This window comes from Lontra canadensis, unplaced genomic scaffold (assembly GCF_010015895.1).
Source record: "Lontra canadensis isolate GAN:19392208 unplaced genomic scaffold, GSC_riverotter_1.0 scaffold49, whole genome shotgun sequence".
NCBI classification, from domain to species: domain Eukaryota; kingdom Metazoa; phylum Chordata; class Mammalia; order Carnivora; family Mustelidae; genus Lontra; species Lontra canadensis.
The window spans coordinates 1,331,750-1,356,586 of NW_022631043.1; the positions used below are offsets into that span (position 1 = coordinate 1,331,750).

A 24,837-nucleotide genomic window follows, 5' to 3' on the forward strand; every position below is an offset into this window, starting at 1 on the left:
CAGTCATCGGGGCTGCGAGGACGCGGGAGCGGGTGCCTGTTCAGCCCTCGGGAGACAACGCCGCCCCGCACACCCTCCGCCGGCGGCAGGCTGTCGCTGCGGTTGGGGCGGCGGGGGGCGGGGGTCAGGGCCTGTCCAGCTGGGACCGCACACCGAAACGAGAACATTCTGAGCAGAGCGGTGGTGCGGAATATGTTACGTGTTCCGGAAGCACAGAGCGGGGGTGTGCTGTGACTGCTGGGAAGTCCTCGTTTGCACATCAGAGGGTCTCGGAGACGGGTCAGAGCGGCCCGAGCATCTCTGATGTGTCTTAACACACACCCGCTCATGCCAGGAAGGCAGAGAGTGTCCGTCGTACAAATAACTTCAAGGAGCTGACGGTGTATTTCACTGAATAATGAGCCAAGTGTAATTTTTCTTTGTCTGGAGCAAAAGAATTTAAGCATTTTAATTATAGGGTTTGGGAAATACTCTCGTTTTCTGCCCTATTTGAACGACGTTCATTCAGATTTTTGTGCTTATATGTACGTCAGTTCCGTGCTGGATGCCGCATGCCCTGGGCCGCCTGCTGTTCAGAGGGCGGGCACGCTGTAGGGCCAGGTCGATAGAATGCGGTGTTAGTGTTTGCTTGAATCCTCCCTAAAATACAAAATCAAGTGAGAAGCAATTATAAGGCCCCCAAAGCCAGTGTGTACGATCATCGATTCATCACTAGGTCATTCACGCGTCACGTGCATGTGTTCTGAGCGTGTTTTAGGTGCGGGGCTCGGTGCACACTGTTGGTCGTAGGGTGGTGAGCGGAAGCCAGACGGGGAGCAGCCGGGCCGTCTTGCCTTTGCACTTAGCAAGGAGAGGAAAGCTGGTTGCAGCTGACTTGCAAGACTTTCCTGAACGGTTTCTATTCCTGAAGAAAAGAGGCGATAAATAAAGGGCAACAGTGACAAAGAGGGCTTCTCAAGAGCAAATTTTGCTCACCGGCCACAGCCTCTGGCGCTTTCGTCCTTCACTCTGGTGTTGCTTCGTCGGCTTTCATTACTCGTCTGGGATGGCGGTGCTGAGGCTGCTGCGCTCGAAGGGGCTGTCGTTGTCCCCAGAATCTTGCCGTTCAGGTGGGGGAGGACACTGACAGCCCAGATTTAACAAGCACTCTAGTTCGTGGAACAGGAAGGTACACCGCGGGAGCCCTCAGGACCGAGCTGTGTCTCCACTGCACTGCCGTGTGTCCCAGGGCCCGGCGCAGTGCGTGGCATTTGTCACTCCCTCCACAGATACCCGTGTCACGTGAAGGAGCTCTGAGAGGGTACAGGAGAGAGGTGCCTCCTCAGGGACATGGGCTCGGCTCCCAGCTGCACACCCAGCTTAGCTCAGGGAGGAGGTGTGAGGAGGAGGTGGTTCTGTAAGCCAGAAACGGCTTAACGGTGCTGCTGTGTGGGCTGCATGGGAGATAGCGTGAGAGACATTCAGGGCCCGGCTGGTCAGATCAAGGAGGTGGGATTTTCTGTTCTTCAAAAGTCGTAATTCTAAAGCGCGAGAAACCAGGTGTCCTGATACCCACGCCGGCGCTCTTCTCATCTTGCACAGCGCGTCTGAGGTCAAGAAAGTATCTCCAGGTCTGGGGTTTTGTAGCCATTAGTGACAGCTGCTCTATTGAAGTTATTTAAACCCCTGGTGAACTGCTCGTCTTTGGGGAGAAGAGGATGTAGGATAAATATTTGTTTTCTCAGGCGTGAAAAAAAAGTTGAAACTCTTTAAAGGCGAGCAAGGTTGGTGTGTCTTTGAATTCTAGTTCTCTGGAAGGATAGCAGGTGTGTACAGTAGATGCTCAGTACCTGAATAAACGTAAAAAGACCCCAGACTGCTCTTGCCTGTATTCCTGTAACAGGGATTGTATTGCATTCTAGAAGGCGACAGCTGGATGAGAAATCCTCTCCAAGAGGTCTTCCCAGCCGAGCGAGGGAGAAGGAGAGTCTGCCAGCGAGGGTGGCACAGTGGTCAGTCCTGTGTAAAGATGTGCACAGGGCAGGAGCGCGGGCATTTCTCTTTCATCAGCCCCCACATTCTTCACCTTCCTTATACCTGTTCTTCATTTTCCCCATACCTTCCAGGAGCCCCTTAGTAGTTTTTCTGCATGGTTCGTCATCTAGACTCAACTCCTCTTCACATTCTATTGCTGGCAGACAATTCCCTGGAGATCTCTGTTCTCTTTTCCGAGCTGCTTGCTCCTGAGGCCTTTTACTGTGTTGTTCCAGGACATTCCTCTGTTCTCATCCTTGGCTTCTGTCCAGAGTTGGATTCTAAGTTTGTGGCAACTCTTGTCTTTGTCTTTCTTCAGTGACTTCCTCATCTTCGTGGAGTTAATCACTTTAGAAAGATGGTGCAGTGTCTTTGGACAAGGCGAAGACCGCTGTCAGCGTCCCCTCCTCTTGCGCGGTGCTCCTCCAACTTGGACTTGTCTCCCTCTCTCCTGGTGCCCGCCACCGTCCTGAGCTCTCCCTGATCGTCGTCCCGGGGAGGCCCTTACCCCTTCTTCATGGAAGGTCACGTGTTGCTCATTTTTTGTTGATGCTTCTGTTTTGGTGGAGGACTTTCTCCACTGGCTTTCTGACACAGGATGCTTAGGGGGGAAACCTTTGGAACCATGTAGGAATGAAACTTGATGGACAGTCTGGCTGGGTATAGAGTTCTGTGTTGGCTTTCATGTTTGTTCATAAACTCAGAGATCGCTCCATTGCCGTCTTGTTTGCATGTCACTGTTTTCACATTCAGAAGCTATTCTTACGTATCCTTTGTATGTAACTTTTCCCTGCCATCTTTAGAAGCTTGTAGGAGTCTTAAAATTCGTACAAGTGTCTTGAAGTGGCACGACAGCATAGTCCGTGTGGGTCGGCTTTCATCTGCAGTGCTGTGCATTCAGTGGGTCCCTTCATTCTGGCAACTGGTATCTTTCAGTTCTGGGAATACTTTTTTGGCATTATTGTGCTGAGGATTTCTCCCTTTCGTCTCCTTATTTTGTTTTTCTGGAAGTCATATTATCCAGCACTTGGCTGTCCTGGGCAGAGGTTGTAATTATCGTAATGCTTTTTTCTTCTGCCTTTGCTCTTCCTCCTCTGTCTTTTTTTTTTTTTTTTTTTTTTTTTGTCTTTTTATTCTCCGTTCAGGGAGACATGACTTCAGTTTGACTTAACCTTCTTCTTTAGTTTATTCTTTCTGATTGCAGAAAGGTTCTTGAGATTTCTAAGAGTTCTCTTCCTGTTCTTCTAGAAGAGCATCCTCCTTTTCTGGATTGATCGCAGCATCTTATCTCTGCATTCTTGGTACTTTGTATGGTCTCAGTTTCTTTCAGGTTCTTTCCTTCTTTCTCCTGTCTGAGGGGCAGGCCCCCTTGACTTTTACATCAGGGTGTTCTTGGTGGGCCCTGTGTTGGGGGTCTCCAGTGTTAGGATCTTTAGGTCTGTCTTTTGGGGCTGATCAGGTTCCCCAGAAATATTTTCCAGTATCTTCCTGCAGAATTCTCACTTCAGAATCTGGGAGTTAATGGTGTGCCTGTGTGGTCTGTTGTAGGGGAGCTGGAGAAGTCACCGTTCCCTGTGTATGCAGTCATTAAATCCAGCTCTGTTCAGCGCCGCTGGGCAGGGCAACGTCAGTCTGTGGATGCCTCTGCTTTTTCCAGGGGGTGAGAGTCCTCCCCCACTCCCCCATCTTCTGTCAGAGTGAGGGGGAGTCACATTGCACCTGGCATTGAGGTTCTAGTTCCTGTTGCCATGGCCTTCCCCAGCTACTGTGGGAAGCTGTGCCTTCTTTACCTCGTTCCCTGTGTGCTGGTGTTGCCAGTTCTTGTCTTCTAGGACTGCTGTGCAAGTGGAGCTGGCTCTCGGCGTGTTCTGCTGCTGAGTTAGAATCTGGCTCTCTTGGGCCTGCTGACTCATTTACTGTACTTCAGTCTTTTTAGTTTCTGTTTCTTCCGGGTTTCTTCTTTTTACTGTTTGGGTCTTGATCTTCCATGTTAGATTTTCTCAGAGCTTCCAAAATCTTGGCCTTTTCTCCTTTCAGTTCTCCCTGTGCTGTTTCAGACACTTTTTTTTTTTTTTAAGATTATTTATTTGACAGACAGAGATCACAGAGAGGTAGAGAGGCAGGCAGAGAGAGCGGGGAAAGCAGGCTCCCTGCTGAGCAGAGAGCCTGATGCGGGGCTCGATCCGATCGTGACCTGAGCTGAAGGGAGAGGCTTTAACCCCTGAGCCACCCAGGCGCCCCTGTTTCAAACACTTTTAAAAAAGATTTTATTTGTTTGTTTGAGAGAAAGTGTGTGTGGGTACACGAGAGAGAGCGGAGAGCACAAACGGGGAGTAGCAGAGGGAGAGGGAGAAGCAGGCTCCCCACTGAGCAGGGAGCCTGATGCAGGGCTCGATCCCAGGACCCTGGGGTCATGACCTGAGCTGAAGGCAGAGGCTTTAACCCACTGAGCCACCCAAGCACCCCCTTCCCATGTATTTCTTACATAGACAGTAGGTTTGAAGACAGGGACGCGGTGCCCTGTTTTTACCCCTCACCCCCGGAGCCGCGCAGTAGGCGTGCCCGGGAGGTGACAGGCTGAGGTGGTGAGTGCCGCAGAGCTTCAAAAAGGCGAGAGGACGGTGGTTTTATACGCGCGTGTTCTCTCTCCTTGTCAGGTTCCCTGTGGACTATGGAATGAGGAAAGAGGAACTAGGAGCATTTCCTTTAAACCGACGTTTGATTTCTTCACAGAGTTACCGTGGCCTTCGGATCTGTGAGTATAATTCTCTTGCTACATTTGCGTCCTGGTTTTTCATTTTGTTTTGACTTTTCTCTCATCTGTTGTAGGGTTTCTTTGACATATATTAAAAACAGATGGAAACCAGTTGGTCTTGCAGAGTAGGTGAGGGAAGAAATATTAGTTGTTTAGTGGCTTTTATGTGTGGACAGAGGTGGGCAGGATAGCAGTAGTGTCCGGGACGGTAGCATTGGAAGCAGGTGCGGGGAGGAGCACATGCTCCGGAACACTGTGGACCCCAGCAACCCCAGGACCGGGCTGCCTTTGCCGTGTCTCACACTTGCATAACTGAAACAGAGGTTAAAGGATACTCTGCAAACGGCAGAGCTGGGATTCAGACTTCGTCTGGCTTTGGAGTGTGTGCTTTTTACTCGCGTCTTCTTACGGGCTCTGGATTCACATGTTGGCTTGGCTGCTTGCTTAGTAGCTCTTCACTAACTGCTGAAACCTAGCTTCCGTCCGTGCCCACTGCTGACTGCTTAAACCTAGCTCTCTCCTCTGACAACGGGTGCTGTCGACAGGACCGCTCTCCCAGGGTTGTGCTGAAGACGCCATAAGAAATGTGAAATGTGGTCAGCGTTTTCAGATGGTAGTGGTGAATATTTGGTGGCATTTCCCCCACTTTAATGAGAGGAAAACTGAGCCCCCGAGGTTGGGTTTTTGTATTTTGTTAAATTTCGAATTTTGTTAAGACCTTGGCACTTGTGCTGCACTCCATAGTTGAGAGGTTGTAGAGTTGAGATTCTGTCCCAGTTAGTCTTATTTCCAAAGGCTGCTCTTTGTGGTAGGCCTAATGGCAAATCAAGGATGGATAGCTGATGGAAGGTTCCTAAACCTCTTTTGGGGTCTTAGCATTGGTAAACGTTTTATTTTACTGGTACGATGCTTTGATTAAGGCGCCATGAGTTTAGACTTCGTGGACTCAGAATTCAGGATCATTTATAATTATGTTGAGTTTGACTTTGGCAAGTGTCTTTGTCTTAAATATCCAAGGGGCTGGGCCCTGGACGGTTTTTCCATTTCCTTCTGGGGGTGAGTTCACTTTCTCCCTTTCTCCCCCAAGCCTACTTTCGTTTCTGCCATGATTAGGTATTAGGGAAGGGAAATTATGTCTTGCAGTTTCAATTTCTAAGTAAGTCCTGGAAGTCTTGCTCCTTTTCTCTAATTCCTTCTGCCCTTTCTTGGCTGCGAGAGGCACCTGCTCAGTGCGGTGTGGGGCGTGACTATGCTGTCTTTGGAGAAGGCCATGCCCCGCTGCTCACACCCCTTGTCTCCTCCCCATGCTCCCTGCACGTGTTTCTTCCTGTAAAAGTGCACTGTGTTTACTGGGTATAAGTCTGCTTCTGCATCTTTAGGAGCAAAGATTCTGTTATTTGATCTCTGCATGTTTTCTGCTTGGCCCATAGGTGGTTTTGACTAAATGCTGGAGGAAGGAGTATTTAATGTTTGCCACAAAGTAAGTTATCTTTTCTTAGTGGATCCAAAAAAGAGGGAGAATATCAAGTATAACTTTCCAGCAGTATTAGCTATTAAAATAGTTCGTGTGGTGGAGTACGAGACAGTTTCAAGTTTAACAGAAATTACACAAAAACTTCTCTTCTTGATGTGATGTGCACTGGAACAAAGGCCCGATGGGGAACTTGCAGGCCTGTCGGTGGCTCCAGAGAGCTTTGAGCACCGTGATATAATCTGCTTCTACTTCAGCACTCTCCTCCCCTCCACTCCTGTTTGAAAGATGTAAATCCGGGAATATAACCTTATAACCACGGTTTCTATCATTGTTTCCCCCAATTCTGGACACGTGGTGAGGCACATGGGGCAGTCTGGCTTCGTACAGCACCAGCTTGACGATGTTCTGCTGAGATCCGCGTCCCCCGATGGACCTGAGTGCCCCGGTCCACTCGAGCTCCTGTGGGATGGATCAGGTTCTTGGTTCTTGATTTGTTTTGGGGCGTTGCATTATAAGGCAGAAGCTTGAGATAGAGGTGTTTTACAGCCAGAATTCTAGGAAAGGGAAGGAAAGTTTCGGAGGAGTTGAGTTGCTGGAGTATGTATGGGGGTTGTTTTCAGGGTTAATGATGTGTGGGGAGGCAGGAGACAGAAAGGAAGGTTGCTCAGAGACCCGTCTGAAAACCCCCGTTTTGTGAAAAAAGAGCTGCTCTGGCATCAGGACCGCTGAGAACAATTGACATAGATTGAACTCTGAGGTTCCGGGGCTGTTTATCCAAACAAAGTCACGAGGGTCAGGCAGTGCCGGCTCTCGGCTGCAGAGGGCAGCTGTCCCTCAGCGTTCAGACCTGAGGTTTGAAAAGCTGGTGTGTTGGGAACAGACACCAGGGGTGGGGAGTGGGGGAGAGTAGGGGACAACCAGGAGACGTGTCAGCAGGCCATTTGGGAAAGCAGGTGAGCCGCAGTGGAGGCTTGGATTGGAGCAGGAAAGCTGGCGGTGGTGAGAAGCAGTGGGGCCCTGGATGTATTTCAAAGGTAGAAGCGGCAGGATTTGCTAACAGAGTGCATAAAGGGTGTGAGGACACAGGAGTTGAGTTGACTAGAAGGCTCTTGGCCTGGGCAACTAGAAGGGGAGGGAGGCTGTGGGTGGAATTTGGTTTTGAGGGACAGCTGGGGAGCTCACTTGTAGGCATTGTTCGCGATTCTGTTAGGGACCCCAGCAGAGCTGTCATGGGGGCAGTTGTAAGTGGGCATCCGGAGCTTGGGAGGGGGTCAGGGCTGGAAGTGGCAATGAAGATGGGTGATGCTGTGCTCACTGAGGGAGGGAGCGCAGAGAAGACAAGCAAGCCCAGGCCAGTGCTCCTGGACAGACGTGAGCAGTGGCTGGCACCGAGCCGGTGTGAGGAAGACCCTGGGAAGAAGGGAAGAGAGTCCCAGGAGGAGGATGTGTCCACTCTCTGATGTGTCAGGAAAGGTCACTGAGGTTTGCCTTCGAGTTCGGTGACGTGGATGGCGCTGTGGCAGTGCTGCAGCGCTGTGGGGGCCTGGTCAGAGGGAAGGCCCACCTGGACGGCGGTCGAAGCCGGAGAGAGGGTTCCAGTGACTTAGGTCCAGGGTGTACTCGGTGTCTGGGTGCTGAGCAGCCCAGCCCTCTCGGGCCCCTGAGGTCCGTGGTGGTGTTTCCATGTTGCAGCTGGCAAAGGCGCAGGGTCAGAGCTCACCAGAGCTTTCTCGAGAGTGCGGAGCCGGCGGGCCGTGGCGCCAGGTCCCAGGCGCGCACGCTGTTGTCCGCTGCCCGCCTCCTGAGGTTCGGAGAGAGACTGTTGAAGGGGGAAAGGGGGCAGCGAGCGAGGTTGGAAGTTGCAGGAAAACACTTATGTCCTGCTTGAAATGCTTCTGTTAGAGATTCTCTTTCTTCTTCTTTCTTAGAAATTTCTTTCTGTCAGAGGGTGGTATGCGCACGTGCTCAGAAGTCAGAGAGCCCTGAAAGGTCGGTGAGTGGCTCCTTGCAGCACATGTCCGTGGTCCCCAGCAGTAGCTGTGTAGGGGCGGGGTCTTTGATATGTCACTTTGAGAAAAAGTCGCATTTTGAACTCCCGTCTTCCCCACGTGGTTGGGTCACAGTTTTTGCTTAGATCCATAATTTGGCTAATTGTTCTGACTTTGTGAATGTTGCTCACTATTGAGCCGGTTAGTGTAGCGTGATATATTTCCTTTTTGTTCAACTGTTTGTTTTCCTATTTTCTTGAACTTAACAATTACCACTGGTCTTTTTTCCTGTTTGCTTGATATTGTTTTTTTAATTTTAATTTTTTTAGATTTTATTTATTTATTTGACAGAGATCACAAGTAGGCAGAGAGGCCGGCAGAGAGAGAGGAGGAAGCAGGCTCCCTGCTGAGCAGGGAGCCCAATGCGGGACTCCATCCCAGAACCCTGAGATCATGACCAGAGCCAAAGGCAGAGGCTTAACTCACTGAGCCACCCAGGCGCCCCTGTTTGCTTGATATTCTTAAGAGTTCTCACTCTCTCTGACAGCTCATAAGTTAGGCCTCTTAATAAAATTTTCTGTGTGCTCAGGCTTATTACTTCTGTCTTCACCCCCAGGGACATCTGTTTTCTTGCTTGCTGGACAGGTTGCTCTGCTGGCCTGCTAGAGATGGTACCAGGGTTGAGCTGTGCAGGGCAGATCCTGCTGGAACAGAATGCTGATGGGGAAGACAGTGACGGGAGGCTCAGAGGGAGGGGGACAGCGTCCTCCTGAGGGAGCTGGTCTGGGAAGGGTGAGCGTGATTTGCGATAGTTGGGGAAAGGCATTCCAGGTGGAGAAAGTGAGAAGCAGAGCTGGACGAGACGGGTTCCTTTTTGTTAACCTGCAAAACCTGTGTTGTGGTGCCTTGCTAGGTGGTACAAATTAACTTAGTTACAGACTCTTCCTTTAAGAGCTTTAGATAGGTTTCCATGGGAAATGGGACATTCAGTTTGTTAAACATCTGTCTGTTATGCCCCAATACTGGGTCCGTGATTAAAGGAGCGAGACTGATACAAAGCGAAGGTCAAGCAAAGCTTTATTTCGTGCCCAGCATCGAGAATCTAACCGAACACTCGGGGCCGTACCTCTTACAGGAGAGGGCGACCCTTCTCTGGTCCACAGACTAGCTTTTAAGGGCCAAGGCCATGCGGTCAGGCCTGGCCCCGCACAGGTGGCCAATGAGATTGTAACACACACAGGAAACTCCACAGTGATGCTAGGTGACCAGTTGAGTTACAGTTTATCCTAATAGACATTTGAACCAGCCTGTTACACCTTGATTGGGATTGGCGCCCAAAGGGCGGGGCCCATACTCCTTGGTAACCAGGGAGACAGTATGCGTCCCCCCACTGATCGGATGCCTACACCTGGCCTGACCCACCCTTGTATCTGGGCTTTGTAACCTGAAGCTGGTTTCCAGGACTTGTCTCCAAGTAAATCCCCTGGGGGAAGGGGAGCAGGGATAGTTTCTAAATAGGTCCTTACACTGTCATCAATTTTTTTATTTTTTGAAAGATTTTATTTTTTAAGTAATCTCTTAAAGTAAGCATCCAATGTGGGACTCAAACTTAACCTCGATTGGGGCACCTGGGTGGCTCAGTGGGTTAAGCCTCTGCCTTCCGCTCAGGTCATGATCTCAGGGTCCTGGGATCGTGCCCCGCATCCAGCTCTCTGCTCAGCGGGAGCCTGCTTCCCCCGCCCCCCGACCCCCCGCCTGCCTCACTGCCTACTGGGGCTCTCTCCCTCTGTCAAATAAATAAATAAAAAATCTAAAAAAACCCAAAAAACCCCTTAACCGCGAGATCGAGAGTCATATGCTCTACTGACTGAGCCAGCCAGGAGCCCCCATCATAAATTTTTAATGTTTTCTTAAAACCTGAGCATAGGCTATATTAAGACATTTAATCCAAGAGATAATCTTAACCTGTTGATTTCACATACCGGTTCATGGAAAAGTCTTTAAGGACTGTCTGTCAAGGAGGCGGCCCAGCCGGTCGTCATGCAGGTGTGGACACGGCAGCCTCTACTGCGGCTGTCGGGCCGGGGCAGGATGCACGACCACGGGACATTTCAGAAGCCGCTCTGTGTCCCGCTGGACGCGAGGAGGGTGTGCAGGGAGGCTGGGGGCATCATGGGAGGGGCAGGAGGGCGCAGCCCTGGTTTCTGGGGCCCCGTTTGGGAGGCCCGCTGGGAACGAGGGCTGCAGAACCAAGCACGCGTGGGCTGGCTTCTCTGAAGAGAAGCATCACTCGGTTTGAAGTGCTGAGGCAGAATTGTACGAAATAAAGTCCATAAATGCCTTCCAGGACTGCCGACCCCGGGCCACCTTCTGTGTCGCTGCCTGGCTGCTCTCACGGACGGTCAGGACCCTGGGTTTGCTTCAGCGGGTCCGCCGTGTCCGCATGCCGCCTGCAGTCTGACGCTTCCGCTTCATGCTCAGAGCTTCGCGAAGAACAACGCCCTTTGCCTTTCCAGTATTCGTGATGTTTGGGATTCAGGATCGCACGTCGGGGAAGTCGCAAAGTTGTGATACGGGCCATTTACGCGCGCCGCTCATCGTGCGTTCTCGAGTTGTACGTAGTTTTTATGGCAACAGGGTAGTGCTCGCTGCCCCCTGCTGTCGAGGCGAGCCCCCAGCCAGATCCCAGACTGACCCCTGAGGCTCCACGCGGTGGCCGTAGGCTCTCCTGTCCCTTTACACGAAAGCTTAGACCGTGGTGCTCCTGTGTGCGGGCCCTGCCTGTGACAGAGACCCCGCTGGCGGCCTGCAGGCGGGCAGCATTGTCAGGCGCCACCCGCGCTTCCGCCGTGTAGGAGTGCGTTGTCACTAGGGTTGCCGACCGTTGCACGAGGCTCTCAGTCATTGGTGTTTCTGCTGGTATTTTTTTTTCCAGATGTTATTTATTTATTTGACCGAGAGATCACAGTAGGCAGAGAGGCAGGCAGAGAGAGAGGGGAAGCAGGCTCCCCACTGAGCAGGGAGCCCGATGCGGGGCTCGATCCCAGGACCCCGCAGTCATGACCCGAGCTGAAGGCAGACACTTCACCGACTGAACGGCCCAGGCGCCCCGTTCCTGCTCGTATTGAAGAAAGATCGTGGCTTCATCGAAGACTCGTAAAAATGCGAAAACAGGTCTGTTTCCGACTGAGCAGGAGGCAGGCAGCTTTTCCTGTGATTCTTACACTCCGCCGAGTAAGGGCGAGAGAGGATGTTTCTTTCTTTCTACCGGCCCTGGCATATGGTAGGTATGGGGGCAGGGGCAAGTAGGGTTGGGAGTAGGATGGCAAGGAAGCCTTTTAGATCTGTGTCTGCTGCTCATGCATCCTAAGTGGTTTAAGAAAATACACAAACTTTCCATCCCTTCTTCGTTGATAAACTGTCTATTAAAAAGGATGGGGGTCTCAGCAAAAAATTCAGCTGAAAAAATGGCTAGAAGATTCAGTTAGGTATTTCATTTCCTGTAGCTAACAAGAAGCACACAGACGCTGACCGTCCTTCATCGTTAGGGAGGCGCCCGTGACCGTCGCGGTGAGGCAGCGCTGCAGTCCTGTGAGAGTGCCTCCCATCCCCCACGACAAGGCGGCAGAAGGGGACAGTGCCCGGCTGCAGGCGGGCGGAACAGCCAGAAGTAGGTCTTGCTTTGCTGGTGGGGACGCAGAGCTTATAGCCTCTTGGAAAAACAGTCCGGCAGCTTCTTGTAAACTTGAACGTATACTTTTCATACAACCCAGCAGTCCCACACGGAGGCCTTTGCCTGGCAGAAATGAAGATTTATGTCTACACAAAGGCCTGTGTATGCTTACAGCGCTGTGCTCGTAGTCACTGGAGATGGAGAGCAGCTCGAAGGTCCGTTGGGTGGGAAGTGGTGAGCAGTTGGGAGCGTTCTGCGGTGGGAGCGCGCTCGGCGACACAGAGGCACTGACCGCCGACGCCTCGACAGCACAGGCGAGTGTCCTGAGTGTTGTGCCGCAGGCGGGCACAGAGCTCCGTACCGCTGCGGTTCCGCCCTGAGAACATTTGGATAAAGGCAAAACTGGGGACAAATCGGATCAGTGGTTGCAGGGGGCCCAGGCGAGGGAGAAGAGGACTGAGTACAAAAGGGCATGAGGGCACTTCGTGGGTGATGGAAATAGGCCACGTCTTCCCTGTGATGGTGGTTATACGCGGCGCGTGTCGGTTAGAACCCAGCGACCCCTGGTTTACTGGATACAAGTTTTACCTCAATAAGCCGAACCTGAGAAAGGTAGATGACTTACGTATATACACACGTAGGTATTAGACACACACAGGCACACACATTTATGCACACACTTGAGCTCACTTTTTCTTCCTAGTGGATTACATTTTATTTTTCTGGGTTAGGTATCCTGGAAGTTTGTAGCACACTTTCTGAAAACACATGACCTTGGAGTCTTTGGTTGATGTTGTATTCCTGTTCACGCCCTGAAGGCTTCATAATGTGGTTTGTTCTTGTATGACACAGTTCCATGTTATAGAGGTCATATAATGAGCACATATGTAAAAGAAGTTTTAAAAGTTAAATTTTTTGAGTCCATGTTCAAGCTATTGTAGCTGTGGAGAAAAATAGTTTTACTAGCTTTAAAAATTAATAAAAAGTGTTTTTTGATTCATGACAAGCTTAATTACACAGTCTTTCGCTCTGTCTTTATTCAGCTGTGGTTGTACGGTACAATTACATTTTAAACCACCAGACATAAGAATGTACACAGAAAGTGATACATGCCGGCGTCACCAACTCAAGACCTAGTTGTGACTGTGAATCAGTCTCTTTGTGGAACGTGAGGGGGCTGCTTGCTATTACTTCGTGGTCTCCTGCAGAGCCGTGGGCTAGCATTTTGTCCTAGTAAACCCTTCTTAGCAAAGCCACAACAGTGGGCATGGAGGGGGATTCGAGTGGAACGTTGTGGAATTTCATTTAAAAATCAAAATTTGTTTGACTTCGGAAAACAAGAAGGCCATCCATTTAAATGGTGAGGTCTTCCTTATTTTATGGTCAGAGGATGTTGCTGTGTGTGGTTGCGATGGGACCTGTGACGCAGCGACGGCCCCGTAAGAGGCGCTCCCTGAGCTGCCTCAGGTTTGCTGTGCACGGCTCGCGTGGCCCTGGATCCTGGGGGCTGGCCTCACGGTCTCCGGTAACCCTGTACTCGGTCCTCGCACAGGAAATACGCACTCATCACCTCCTTGACAGTCGTGTTTAGGAACAGAAGAGAGCACAGGATGTTCTGCCCCCATTTTTTATTGTCCGGCCCCGTCCCTGTGTTTTGCTGTGGGACTCTCTGCCTTAACTGGTGTTGAAGGCTTGGCCCGTGCTGGGATGTGACATTTCCAGCTGCTGTCAGCCAGGTGGCCGTCCTGCTGCAGCTGTCACCGTGCGGCCCGGCAGTGTGTGCTGCCGTACGACACGGTGGAGGGTCACTGGCACGCTCGGTGTCTGCTAACACTTGCAGTGGGACTCACTGTTGCACTGAGAAGCTGTAAGTGCGGAGTAGAACGCCAGGGCACGGGGAACACGTGCGAGTGTTCAACCGTGCTTGTTTTCTTCTGTTTTTCCAAAGGGTGCTTCCTGGGTCGTCTTGAACAACACTTGCTGGAAGAGAGTAAAGTCACTTCTGGCTTTCCTGGATGACCCGGGATCCTCAGTCGGACACAGTCGTCTCAGTGTGTGCTGGCCCCGCTACCGCCTCTTTCCTCCACATCGGGCCGTGCGGGGGCAGCCTCCGAGCACCCTGCCCCCAGCTTTGCTAGTCTGCTGCTCCCTGTGTTGTTGTTGGTTTGTTAAGTGAAATGTTTTCTTTCGCGGAAAAGCTGTAAGGAGTGGCGTGGCCGGCTTCCAGACAGCCTTCGCCCAGATTCCGTGGCTGTTAGCGTTTGGGACGCTCGCCTGCACGCCCCGCCCCGGCTGCGGCTACAGATGTGCCCGCAGAGCCCTCAGAGCCTAAGGTACACACTTCATGCCCTTTACCCTTCGATACTTCAGGGAGGATTTACTGAGAACAAGGCTCTTCATAGGACCAAAAATAATCAGTACCGTCATGAAATTGGCAAAATCTCACATTGTCGTGTTCTCTGGTGTACGTACAGTCCGTACTCACAGTTGCTCTGTTACCGACGGCGATTTTCCTCCGTGCGGGGCCCGTCCAGACTTGCGTGTGGTCTTTCAGCCTGGATGTGTCTCTCAGCCTTTCTCTGTCATGGCGTCGCCTGTTACGGTTGTTTTGTAGGTCAGTCTTCTGTTTGGGCTTCTGTGGTGTTGCTCATGCTTAAGCTCAGATGATGCATTTGGGGCCAGACTCTCGGAGAGTTGGTGCCGTGCCTTTCTCAGGGCACCGTGTTGTTTCCCAGAACCATTCTGTCCGTCTCAGGATGGCACATGGCGTCGGCTTGTTCTGTGACTGCTGAGGGCGACCCACTGCGGATTCTGGGACCCTGTTCGTGACCTGCTAAGCCAGAAACTCAGAAACACGGCTTGAGGCTCTGCTTTTAACAAGCCCTAAAATGATTTTGATGTTCTGACATTTGAGGATTGTTGGTGTCAGGTGATCAGGTGGGGCCTCTGCTCCGTGCTGCGCTCTAGCAGCAGCTGTCATCCTTTGGAATTGAAGAACCTGTAGGGAGTATTTGAGGCTGTGTGACCTTGCGGACTTCGAGACTGATCATCTGGTCCCCACCAATGATTCTTGCTTGAAACAGCTATTGCTGGGTGGTCCGCAGCAGGGGTGCCGTCCCCTCTCACCTGTCGGCTGGCGCTCTCCCGTAAGGAGAGTTGCCCTCCTTTGCCCGCTTACTCACTGTTCACCCGCTGGCACCTCACGGATTCTTGCTTGGTCCAGTGGCTTGTAGTCTGTGCCTGTCATTCATTTTGATGCTGGGATGCCTCCTGATTAGTCCTTCCCGGGATCATCTCCTGGGTTGTTTTGACATGTCCCTGTTATTTTCTGAGCATTTCCTTCCTTTTGGAACAGTAAGATACCCCCGGCATTTCTTGTAGTTTCTCTGCCCTGTCACGGAATCAGCTATTTCTTCAAGGATCCCTGGTTCCTTTTGGTGGGAAATGGAGTTGAGAGGCCAAGATCTGAATGGTGAGTGTCTCCTTTGTCACCAGCGTTACTGCTTCCCCGCGCCTTCTGTGTGTGTGCACACGGGCATACGAAACGTCTTACTATATTTTTAGGAGCTGGTGAGGTCTCTGATCAGTTTTACTGGCTTCTAGTTGAGACATTTTTCCTTCCTTCCTTTCCTTCCTTCCATCCCTTTCCTTCTTCCTTCCTTCCCTTCCCTTCCCTTCCTTCTTTGCCCTCCCTTCCCCACCCTATCTTACCCCACCCCAACCTTCCCTTCCCTTCCCTTCCCTTCCCTTCCCTTCTCTTCCTTCTTGGGCCCCTGGGGGGACAGTCTGACATGCATCTTTGTACTTTGGTGGTTAGTCAAAGGTGGGAGTAGAATGTATTCTCAGATTTGGGGACCTATCGTGGGGTTCTCCTGCTTCTAGCACCCCTCCTCTAAATTTCATTTGGCCCCCAGCCCCCATTTTTTCTAAGACCTCATACTAGTGAGACTTTAACTTTCTGCCACTAAAGCTCGCCCTGGGTTGGGAAGCACATTTAATCAGAGGCGCAACAGACTGGCAGATGTCCCGGGGTGACTCCGTTTTTTAGGGGCGAGCCTTCACCTCTCGTGTGTGCCTCTGTGCTTCCTGGGCTGTCGTGCCTATGCACGGTTTGACCGTCTGCCAGGGATTTGGGCTGTGCATTTACATTCAGACTTGGAGCTAAGCGTTTTGCAGCCCTCTTACTTCCAAAATTTCCCCCTTAAATTGATACCCACCCTGCTGCGCCTGAAGATGGCACAGTGAGGCTGCAGTCCTGGCCTCCCCGAGTTGGGGCTCCTAGTGTTGCCGGGCAGGAAAGCGACAGATACTTCTAGTTTTACCAGATGCAGGGGCAGTTCTGACAGTAAATTCTTCTCAAGTGCTTGCCTGAGTCATTTCCCGGTTCTTCAAAGAGTTGTTTTTAGTGAATTTGACTTTTATAATAATCTGTGGGAGAAATTGCTCCATCATCTTCATGTAACCATTGTGGAAGGCTCATGCGCCTTTTTGTCCTGTTATTTTTTTTCCTCTGAAGTGTAGCTTTGTCTTTATTTTTATACCCAGCGTTTCATTGTGGTAGTTTTCAAACAAATGGCCAAGTCGCAAGAATTCCTGGTTAACATGCGCGGACCCCCGTGACCGGTTACTGTTCTTGTGTCTGCCGCGGACGGCTGGTGGTCCCTTCCTCCGCCCCGCGGGCCGCCCCGCGCGTTTCAGCGCGTGCGTGGGGGCCGCAGCTCGTTACTGTACGGGCGCGCTCCGGTGTGGCACTGCCGCGCCCGCTGCTCGGCCCGCGGGCCCGCCGCCTCCGGGCCGTGCCGATCGCGTCCGCCTTGAGCCCGAATGCGTCCTGAAACGTAGACCGTTGTCACCCCTGCAGGTTCCTTCCTGCAGGAGCCGGCTCCTGCCGCCGCCCTCACCCTGAGCCCCGGCCACGGCTGTCCGCCACCCAGGTCAGGTGTGCCTGCCCCGGGGGTTCCCGTCAGCAGAATCAGACCGGGTGCGGGCTGCGGGAGGCTAGTTTCGGCAGAGCATTGCTGAGTTCATCCGCGTGGTGCGTATCTGCCGTTCACTCCTGCTTAAATTATTCTTATTACTTTTTGAGAGGGGTTGGGGCGGGCCGGGGGAGAGAGACTCTTGAGTAGGCTCCACGCCCAGCACGAGGCCCAGCGTGGGGTTCGATCTCATGACCGAAGGACCACGGCCTGCGCCGTTGGAGGAGTCGAGGAGTCGGGTGCTCAGCCGCCTGAGCCAGCCGGGCTCCCCTCGTTCCTTTTCATGGCGGAGCTGTGTTCCGTCCTAGGAGTCTCATATCTTGCTTATCCATTCTTTTCTAGATAAGCACCTTCACTTTTGAAAGACACTTGGGCTGGGTGTGCAGAATTCGAGGTTGGCGGTTTTTTTCTTTCAGCTAAACATACCGTCCCGTCATCTTCCGGTCTCTGCACATTTCTGAAACTCATTTTCTGCAACTTCACCCTCTTCGATGCTCTGCCTTGCAAATTTCAGCCTCTCAGCTTCCCAAAGCTTGGGAGCTTTCTCTCATCAAACCACCTGAGGCTCCTGTGCGCTTGGTTTCCCTCCCTGGGCCACGGGTGCCCCCGGCTGGACAGAGAGCGGGTGATGGGGCTCACAGGCCTGCGCTGCTCACTGGCTCAAGATCTGAGAAAAGTAGTTTCGTGGATTTTGACCATTTTTCTATTTGTTTAACATGGCGGGGGGCGGGGTGCGTTTCCTGTACTAGTTACTCCCTCACGTCTGAAGTGGATGTCCCTGTCAGTGCCTTTTTTTTTTTTTTAAGATTTTATTTATTTATTTGTCAGACAGAGATCACAAGTAGGCAGAGAGAGAGAGAGAGAGAGAGAGGAGGAAGAGAAGCAGGCTGCCTGCCAAGCAGAGAGCCCGATGCGGGGCTCGATCCTAGGACCCTGGGATCATGAGCTGAGCTGAAGGCAGAGGCTTAACCCACTGAGCCACCCAGGTGCCCCCTTAAGTCAGTGCTTTTTAATGGAAAACAGCTCATAGGCTCTATTTCTAAATAATGTGAAAAGTATTATGACAGAAATTTACTCTGTTTTAATGTTAATTTAGCAACTGTTTTTATGATCTAGAAAATCTCAAGTGTATTTCCATTTTGAGAGGGGAATCTGTATTTTGGCACAACTTTCGCTTTAGTTATTTCATTATTAAACTGGCTTAGGGTGATTGGTTTATTCTGCATTGTATTTAATGGAAAGTAGCGTTTCCTGCCTGGCTTGCCACATGCTGTACCGTTTGTCATGAATGTAACCGTTAATCCCAACTCCAGGCCAAAGCCCGTCTGTTCCAGTCTCTTGCCCACTCCGTTGGTGCCGTTAGTGTCTGAGCAGCAGGGACGGCTGGGCCTGCTAGTGCGTGAACACGGATAGGAGGAAATGTGGGAGATGTCACTCAGCCCGTGTCTGAGCTCCTGCAGTGACCCAGGACTGTACAGAAGCACTGTTCATTTTTTCCCTCTGATCTTTCAGATGTCTGGATGGAGATTTGGAATTGTTTCTGGCTTTTCTTCTAGTTTTTGATACAAATTTTAGTAACTAAGTCTATCACTTTTAAAAATACCTTTGTTAATTTGTGAAATTGAGGTTATCATTAAAAATTAATGTTAGAGGGTGTCTGGGTGGCTCAGTTGTTTAAGCGACTGCCTTTGGCTCAGGTCATGATCCTGGAGTCCCGGGGTTGAGTCCTGCTTCTGCTCCCTGCTCAGCGGGGTGTCTGCTTCTCCCTCCTTCCTCCTCTGATGTTCTCACTCGGTCTCTCTCTCAAATAAATAAATAAAATCTTTATAAAAAAATTAATGCTTGAACTGTGGCTTTAAAATAATTTTATTATGTAAATTTATGAAATGACATACCACAAAGCGAGTGTGTATGTACCGCATAGTTTTTACCTGCTGGTGATGGCTGCTTTGAAGTAAAAGCCCAGGAGATGGTGGTGTTTGGGTGTGCGTACGGCAGAAGCTCAGTACAGCGCGGGTTAGGACCTGCTCTAGCGTGAGGGACTGACTGATTTCTGGGCCCCATGGCTACACTAGTACTTGAAACGTAACAGGGAAGGATTTGGGCACCTGGAAATGACAGATTTGTTCTGTACTTGCCGTGTCGGTGTTGTGTTTTTGTGGGAACCGTGGCTCCTACATCTATCCTCTGTTGGTGGACCCAGAGCAGAGAAGACGTGGTCAGCCTCGGACTGAACGGTGCCTGGGAAAACTTTAATCTCTCTTGTGTGTGCTTTGTTTTGTCATAAATCCTGATATAAATTTCTTGAATGAAAAATTTTGAATTAGTGAATATATAAAAAAATTAATAGCAATTTATTGGTTCTCTTTAATTTGACTTTTAATCTTAAATCTTTTTTTTTTTTTTAAGATTTTATTTATTTGACAGAGATCACAAGTAGGCAGAGGTGGCGGGGGGAAGAAGCAGACTCCCCACTGAGCAGGGAGCCCGATGCGGGGCTTGATCCCAGGACCCTGGGATCATGACCTGAGCCGAAGGCAGAGGCTTTAACCCACTGAGCCACCCAGGTGCCCCAATCTTAAATCTTTAGGTTTATTAAAGATTAGGATATACTTTTACTTCTTAGGTAATGAAGGTCATTTTCTGCTATGTTGTATACATCTGGAAGATTGTTCAGGTAGTGGAAGAAGATGTACCCTCCCTTCTGTTTGCCCTTGCCCCCCATCTTTCCCCCCCACCATACTTTTATTTAAGTAAGAAGATGTGAAAGGGAAGGAAGGCAGTGTGTACCTTTGGAGTTGTTTCATAAGTGGATTTTATCAAGAGGAGGAGGATGAAAGCCGGGTCAGATTTTGGCGTGGCATTTACAGGGCGGTCATGCCACCTGATTACGTATTAGGACCTCCTGTGGCTGCCGCCAGGGGTCAGCCCCGATGGAAGTGCAGATGTGTTTCTTCTGCTGCGGCTTGTGGCCGTGGTGACCTGCGCTTCTGTCTGCAGCATGTGACCTTGTGTAAGGGGGTGGGGACGGGGGCCGTGATAGGTGCACACAGGGTGAGTGTGCTGTGTTCTCCAAGACCTGTGAGCCCCAGGCTGGGCTCAGCTGAGCCAGAAGACATTAAGAATGAGAGTGCACACAGTGTAGTTCTCCACTGTGTAGAAAGGTCGTGTTTACGGGGGGTGTGGACTGTAGCTTTGAGGTCATGTGTGAACAGCTGTCAATGTACAGTGTAAGTTTTGGGACTGGGAACGTGTAGTTGTGTTTTACATTAAACCCTGTAGGTAGTGATGCTCTTATTTTTGTGTTCTCTTATTCTTATTAGATTAATTTACACTTCTGTTGTTTACTTAAAGGTAGTATTTGATTTCTGTAAAAAGCTTGGGAAATACGCATTAGGAAATTCCTGTACTTACAGGTGGCTCTTAGGCGGGAATTCAAGGATGCCAATGAAAGGAGTGCGCCTTAAGCATCTCTGAGTCCAGCTAGATGTTATATGTACTTATAGCAAAAAACAAACGTACTTTCTCTCATAAATAATTTAAATGTGCTTTATGTAGACAAATTGCTTCATAACTTTATTTTTAGCGTAATGAGGTGTGGAAATACTTAAAACCATAGCTGAACTAAATTATAGTTTCCCTAGGAAGTAAAAAAAAAATGCAATAATGATTTTAAGAAGGAAATTTAAATACTTTTAATGTATTTTTGCAGTTCCTTGGTCCTTTTCCCCCCAGTCATTTAATGGGAAATAAAATAGATTTCTAAAAAAATATTCAAATTAGGTATATCTGTGTTTTGTTTATTTTTTTAAAGATTTTTTTTTTAATTTGACAGAGAGAGAGAGAGAGATCACAAGTGGCAGAGAGACAGGCAGAGAGAGAGGGGAAGCAGGCTCCCTGCCAAGCAGACAGCCCGATGTGGGACTCAATCCCAGGACCCTGAGATCATGACCTGAGCTGAAGGCAGAGCAGAGGCTTAACCCACTGAGCCACCCAGGTGCCCCAGGTATATCTGTGTTTTAAGTAACTCCTGTATTATAGGAGATCCATGTTCCTCTCCGCTATAATTAGGTCTTACTGTTCTCCTCTAGGATCAGATTCTGGATGTGCTTAGTCGTTGCTGTGAATTACCTTTCCATCTGTTTGTGATGTTTGCTTTTCTTGTTTTTAGTGAACAGTCTTACTGTCTGTAAGATGCCTGGAAAGACTGCATCCCAGGAGAGCAGTAGTCAATATTATAACAGCTTTATTTAATTAACTGAAAGACAGTTTTTTCCCCTAAAATATTATCTTTTTAGGAAGTTAAAAAAGTTTTCTATCTTAATGGATTGAAGGCTGCAGGTACAGGTAATCTTTTAGATTTCAAACTTTTGTGGGGCTTAAGTTGAAAATGTTATATAGTGCTGCAGCTTATAAGTGTGTCTGCTTTTAAAATGTAGTACACTAAGGGATATGTACCGTGGGACTGATAAGTTTTGAGTTCCTTTTTTACATTTGCTCTTGGAGGTGTGCATAGGCCTTATAAGGAGTTTCAGTTTGGGAATTAGACTGTCCTTGAGGTAAGTCAAGTTCAGTCTTGTCTTTTTCTCAGGTCAGTTAAGGTCCCTGGAATGTGACAACAGAGGAGGAGTGTGCCCACAGTTGCCTTCCAGGTGAGATGGGTGCCAGCCGGTTGCTTCTTCTGTCTTCTTGGGCTGTCCTCCACAGTGGGGTTCCCCACTCGTTCCGAAGTCTTACCTTTTAGCCAGTTGTGGACTTAGTGACTGCTTTGCGCGTCAGCCGCGAATGTTGATTTATCTGTGCACGTTTTTCTCCTGGTGACCTCTTCAGGGGATTTAGATTTACAAATTAAAATGCCCGCTGTGTCTTCTCGTGGTTTGCCCACAGTCGATTGTATTAGTTAAAAAAAGATTTGAATTGAGAAAGGTTTGGCCTACTCTTAAAGGATAAAGACATACTGAGAATTAAGATTACATATATTGTCAGCACATTGAGAAAAACGTATTTCCCTTTTGCTGGTTTCAGATAATAGAGTGAATCTGAGAAAGGGCATCAGAAGCCAGTGTAGGACTGGGTCTTGGCTCTGGATCCCTCGTAGCCAGCCCAGTATGAGATAACCCTGTGTATGAGCAGGTGAGGGAACTTTCTTCTGGAAGGACTTGTCCAGTCAGTGGTTCCTGCAACCAGAGAGTCGTGGAGACATTGGAGTGTGCGTGCTATTATACTAAGGATCCATCAGGATAAATGATGAGACGTGCATTCCCACCTCTGGACCGGGCAGCTGCACCTCGGGTCAGTTGTGATCTCGATTCTGGATCCCTTCTCCAGCGGTTCATGTGAATGCGTTTTCCCAGTGTAGCTTGTGCTAGAATGTGTGTGGTAGAGCAGCGTCCTAGAGCATTGCATGAGTGGGAAATGTTGGTTTCTGTCTCCATTTTGGTTCTCTCGGTTGTGGATGGCTTGCCTAGCAGGTATACAGAAAGCGCTTATACACTGCTCAGGTTGTTCTGCCCTCCCCTTTTCTTTACAACTCTGGGTTCTGATTGGCTCTACATGTTACACACACTCACCTCTGATTGTGTACTTAGGCTACGTGTGCCAACGCTGTGTTTACAGTACTGCTTCTCTAACTCAGCTGGCTATCAGAGCAATGAATGTGCGTACTAGGTGTTTCTTTGGTTCTTTTAAAAAGCTTTTATTGTGGAAAATTTGAAATATACATAGAACTAGAATCAGATAATGAACCTTTTTCAGCCTTTACCATTCCTCACGTAATTAAAAGTAATTTAAAATCTTCTTTCTCAGAGCACCTGGGTGGCTAAGTCATTTGAGTGTCCTCAGCTCAGGTCTTGATCTCAGGGTGGTGGGTTTGGGCCCTGTGTTAGGCTCCACGCTGGGTGTGGAGCCTACTTAGAGAGAGAGAGAGCAAGGGGGAGGGAGGGAATCTTTTCTCTAATAAAACTAGGTAATGTTTGATTTTCTAATTTCCCCATTTTTTTTAAAGAGCCTTTAACCTGTTGGTTGGCGTATCTCTGACATTTCCCATTCCCTGCTTGGCACCCTTTCAATTTCATTTTTAAATAACAGCTTCTGTTGATGCTCTTGAAGAAACTGTCATTTATCCTACAGACCTCACCACATTCTGAGTTCGGCTGATTGTATCATGTGATGTCATTTAATTCGTATAAATTTCAGAACCGGCTGCTGGAAGCCCGGCTGGAATGAGCTTCAGGTTTCAGGGCAAGGGTACTCGCTGTTGGCTTCACCTCTCAGGGACAGTGACAGCAGTCACTTGTTCAGACGGTGCTGTGATTCTCCCCCTGGTGGCTTCCGTGGGCATTGAAGGTGGTGGCCTGGGTCCTTCTGTGGGAATTGCAGAAGCGCTGGCGACCGGACTCGGCCAGGCCCTCCCTTCTTGTTAGCTGCAGCTTTCTTGTTTGTTTGTTACCTGCTTGGGTATCCTGGAGCGTATCCTGAAACGTAGCTCATACAGAGAAGGTGCGATAAATGCACAATTCTTACGTTCACTAGTTTCAGAATGCAAGTGGTGACTTAGGCAAGTGAGAGTTATTTTTGGCATCATAAATGCGTAGATATTAAATGACCTGTATGTATGTATGTTCACACACACGCATGTATATGATGTATGTGAATTTACTGCCACCATTCTCTTCGGTGGTCGCCCTTCATGTATCTTCTGTGTCCTTTGGAAATGGCTCCAATAATTTCTTTAGAGTTTCCTTGTTTGTGGGCGCGATAACATAGTTCTGGGCTCAGTTTCTACCCTTCTTGCCACAGACCTGAAATCAGCCGTCTCTTTAGGGAACCTTGATTCCTTTCAGTGGAAAATGGTGTTTCGGGCTCCAGTATGGATGGTTTGAGGGTACCTCGAGGGTTTTACTGCTTCCGGGCTTGGCTAGGGCATACACATCGGAAGTGTGCATTGTTTAGACAGAGGAAAAAAATAAGTCATGAGTTTACCTCAATACTTCCAACTTAAATTTAAGATTAAAATGGAGCACCTGGGTGGCCCAGTCAGTTGGGCCTTCTGCTTGGGTCATGGTCCTGGGGTCCTGGGATTGGGCCCCACATCGGGCTCCCTGCTGAAAGTCGGCTTCTCCTTCTCCCTCTGCTGCTACCCCTGCTCGTGCTTGTTCTCTCTCTCTCAAACAGATAAATCTAAAATTAAAAGTAATTACAAGATTAAAATGGTTTATGGGGCACCTGGGTGGCTCAGCCGTTAAGCATCTGCCTTTGGCTCAGGTCATGATCCCAGAGTTCTGGGGTTCCCTGCTCAGTGGGAAGCCTGTTCTCCCTCTCCCCCAGCTTGTGTTCCCTCTCTCGCTGTGTCTCTCTCTGTCAAATAATTAAAATCTTTAAAAACAAATTAAAATAGTTTCCTTCTTTATGTTTGTGTCTCATTTCTCTTTTGCTTAGAATCTTGGGTTTTGTTTTGTTTTTTTAAGATTTTATTTATTTATTTGACAGGCAGAGATCACAAGTAGGCAGAGAGGCAGGCAGAGAGAGAGGAAGGGAAGCAGGCTTTCTGCAGAGCAGAGAGCCCGATGTGGGACTCGATCCCAGAACCCTGAGATCATGACCTGAGCTGAAGGCAGAGGCTTAACCCACTGAGCCACCCAGGCACCCTAGAATCTTGGTTCTTAACACTAGCGCGTGTATGTCATTGCTTCATCGTTCATGTGTGTGACAGCTGTGTGTCATTTCAGAATCACAGTGCCAGTGTCACCACTGACAAGACCCCTGAATGCATTTGAACATGGCCTCTCTGTTCCATCTGGGTTTCATTTGTATTGTCACTAAAAGCAGCGTTCTATTTCGTTACAGCGCTCATATGCCGCGCGAGGTGTCACCCTGCGACAGACAGACATAGCTCCTCCCTGAGGTTACACCACCACTTTGAAAGTTAGGCTCATGGGTTTCATTTTTGCTTTTGAAGG

The 24,837-nt window shown here is 49.6% G+C and overlaps 1 protein-coding gene across 2 annotated transcripts in view; it reads left to right on the top strand.

Moving 5' to 3' along the window:
- Positions 1 to 4,670: 4,670 nt before the first annotated feature.
- The window catches only part of PTK2 (protein tyrosine kinase 2), a 222,223-nt gene continuing 202,056 nt past the window's right edge, over positions 4,671 to 24,837 (top strand). For both annotated transcript variants that reach the window (XM_032873471.1, XM_032873467.1), the window contains exon 1: positions 4,671 to 4,768. The gene's annotated coding sequence lies outside the window, so the exon portion shown is untranslated. The remainder of the gene's footprint in view (positions 4,769 to 24,837) is intronic.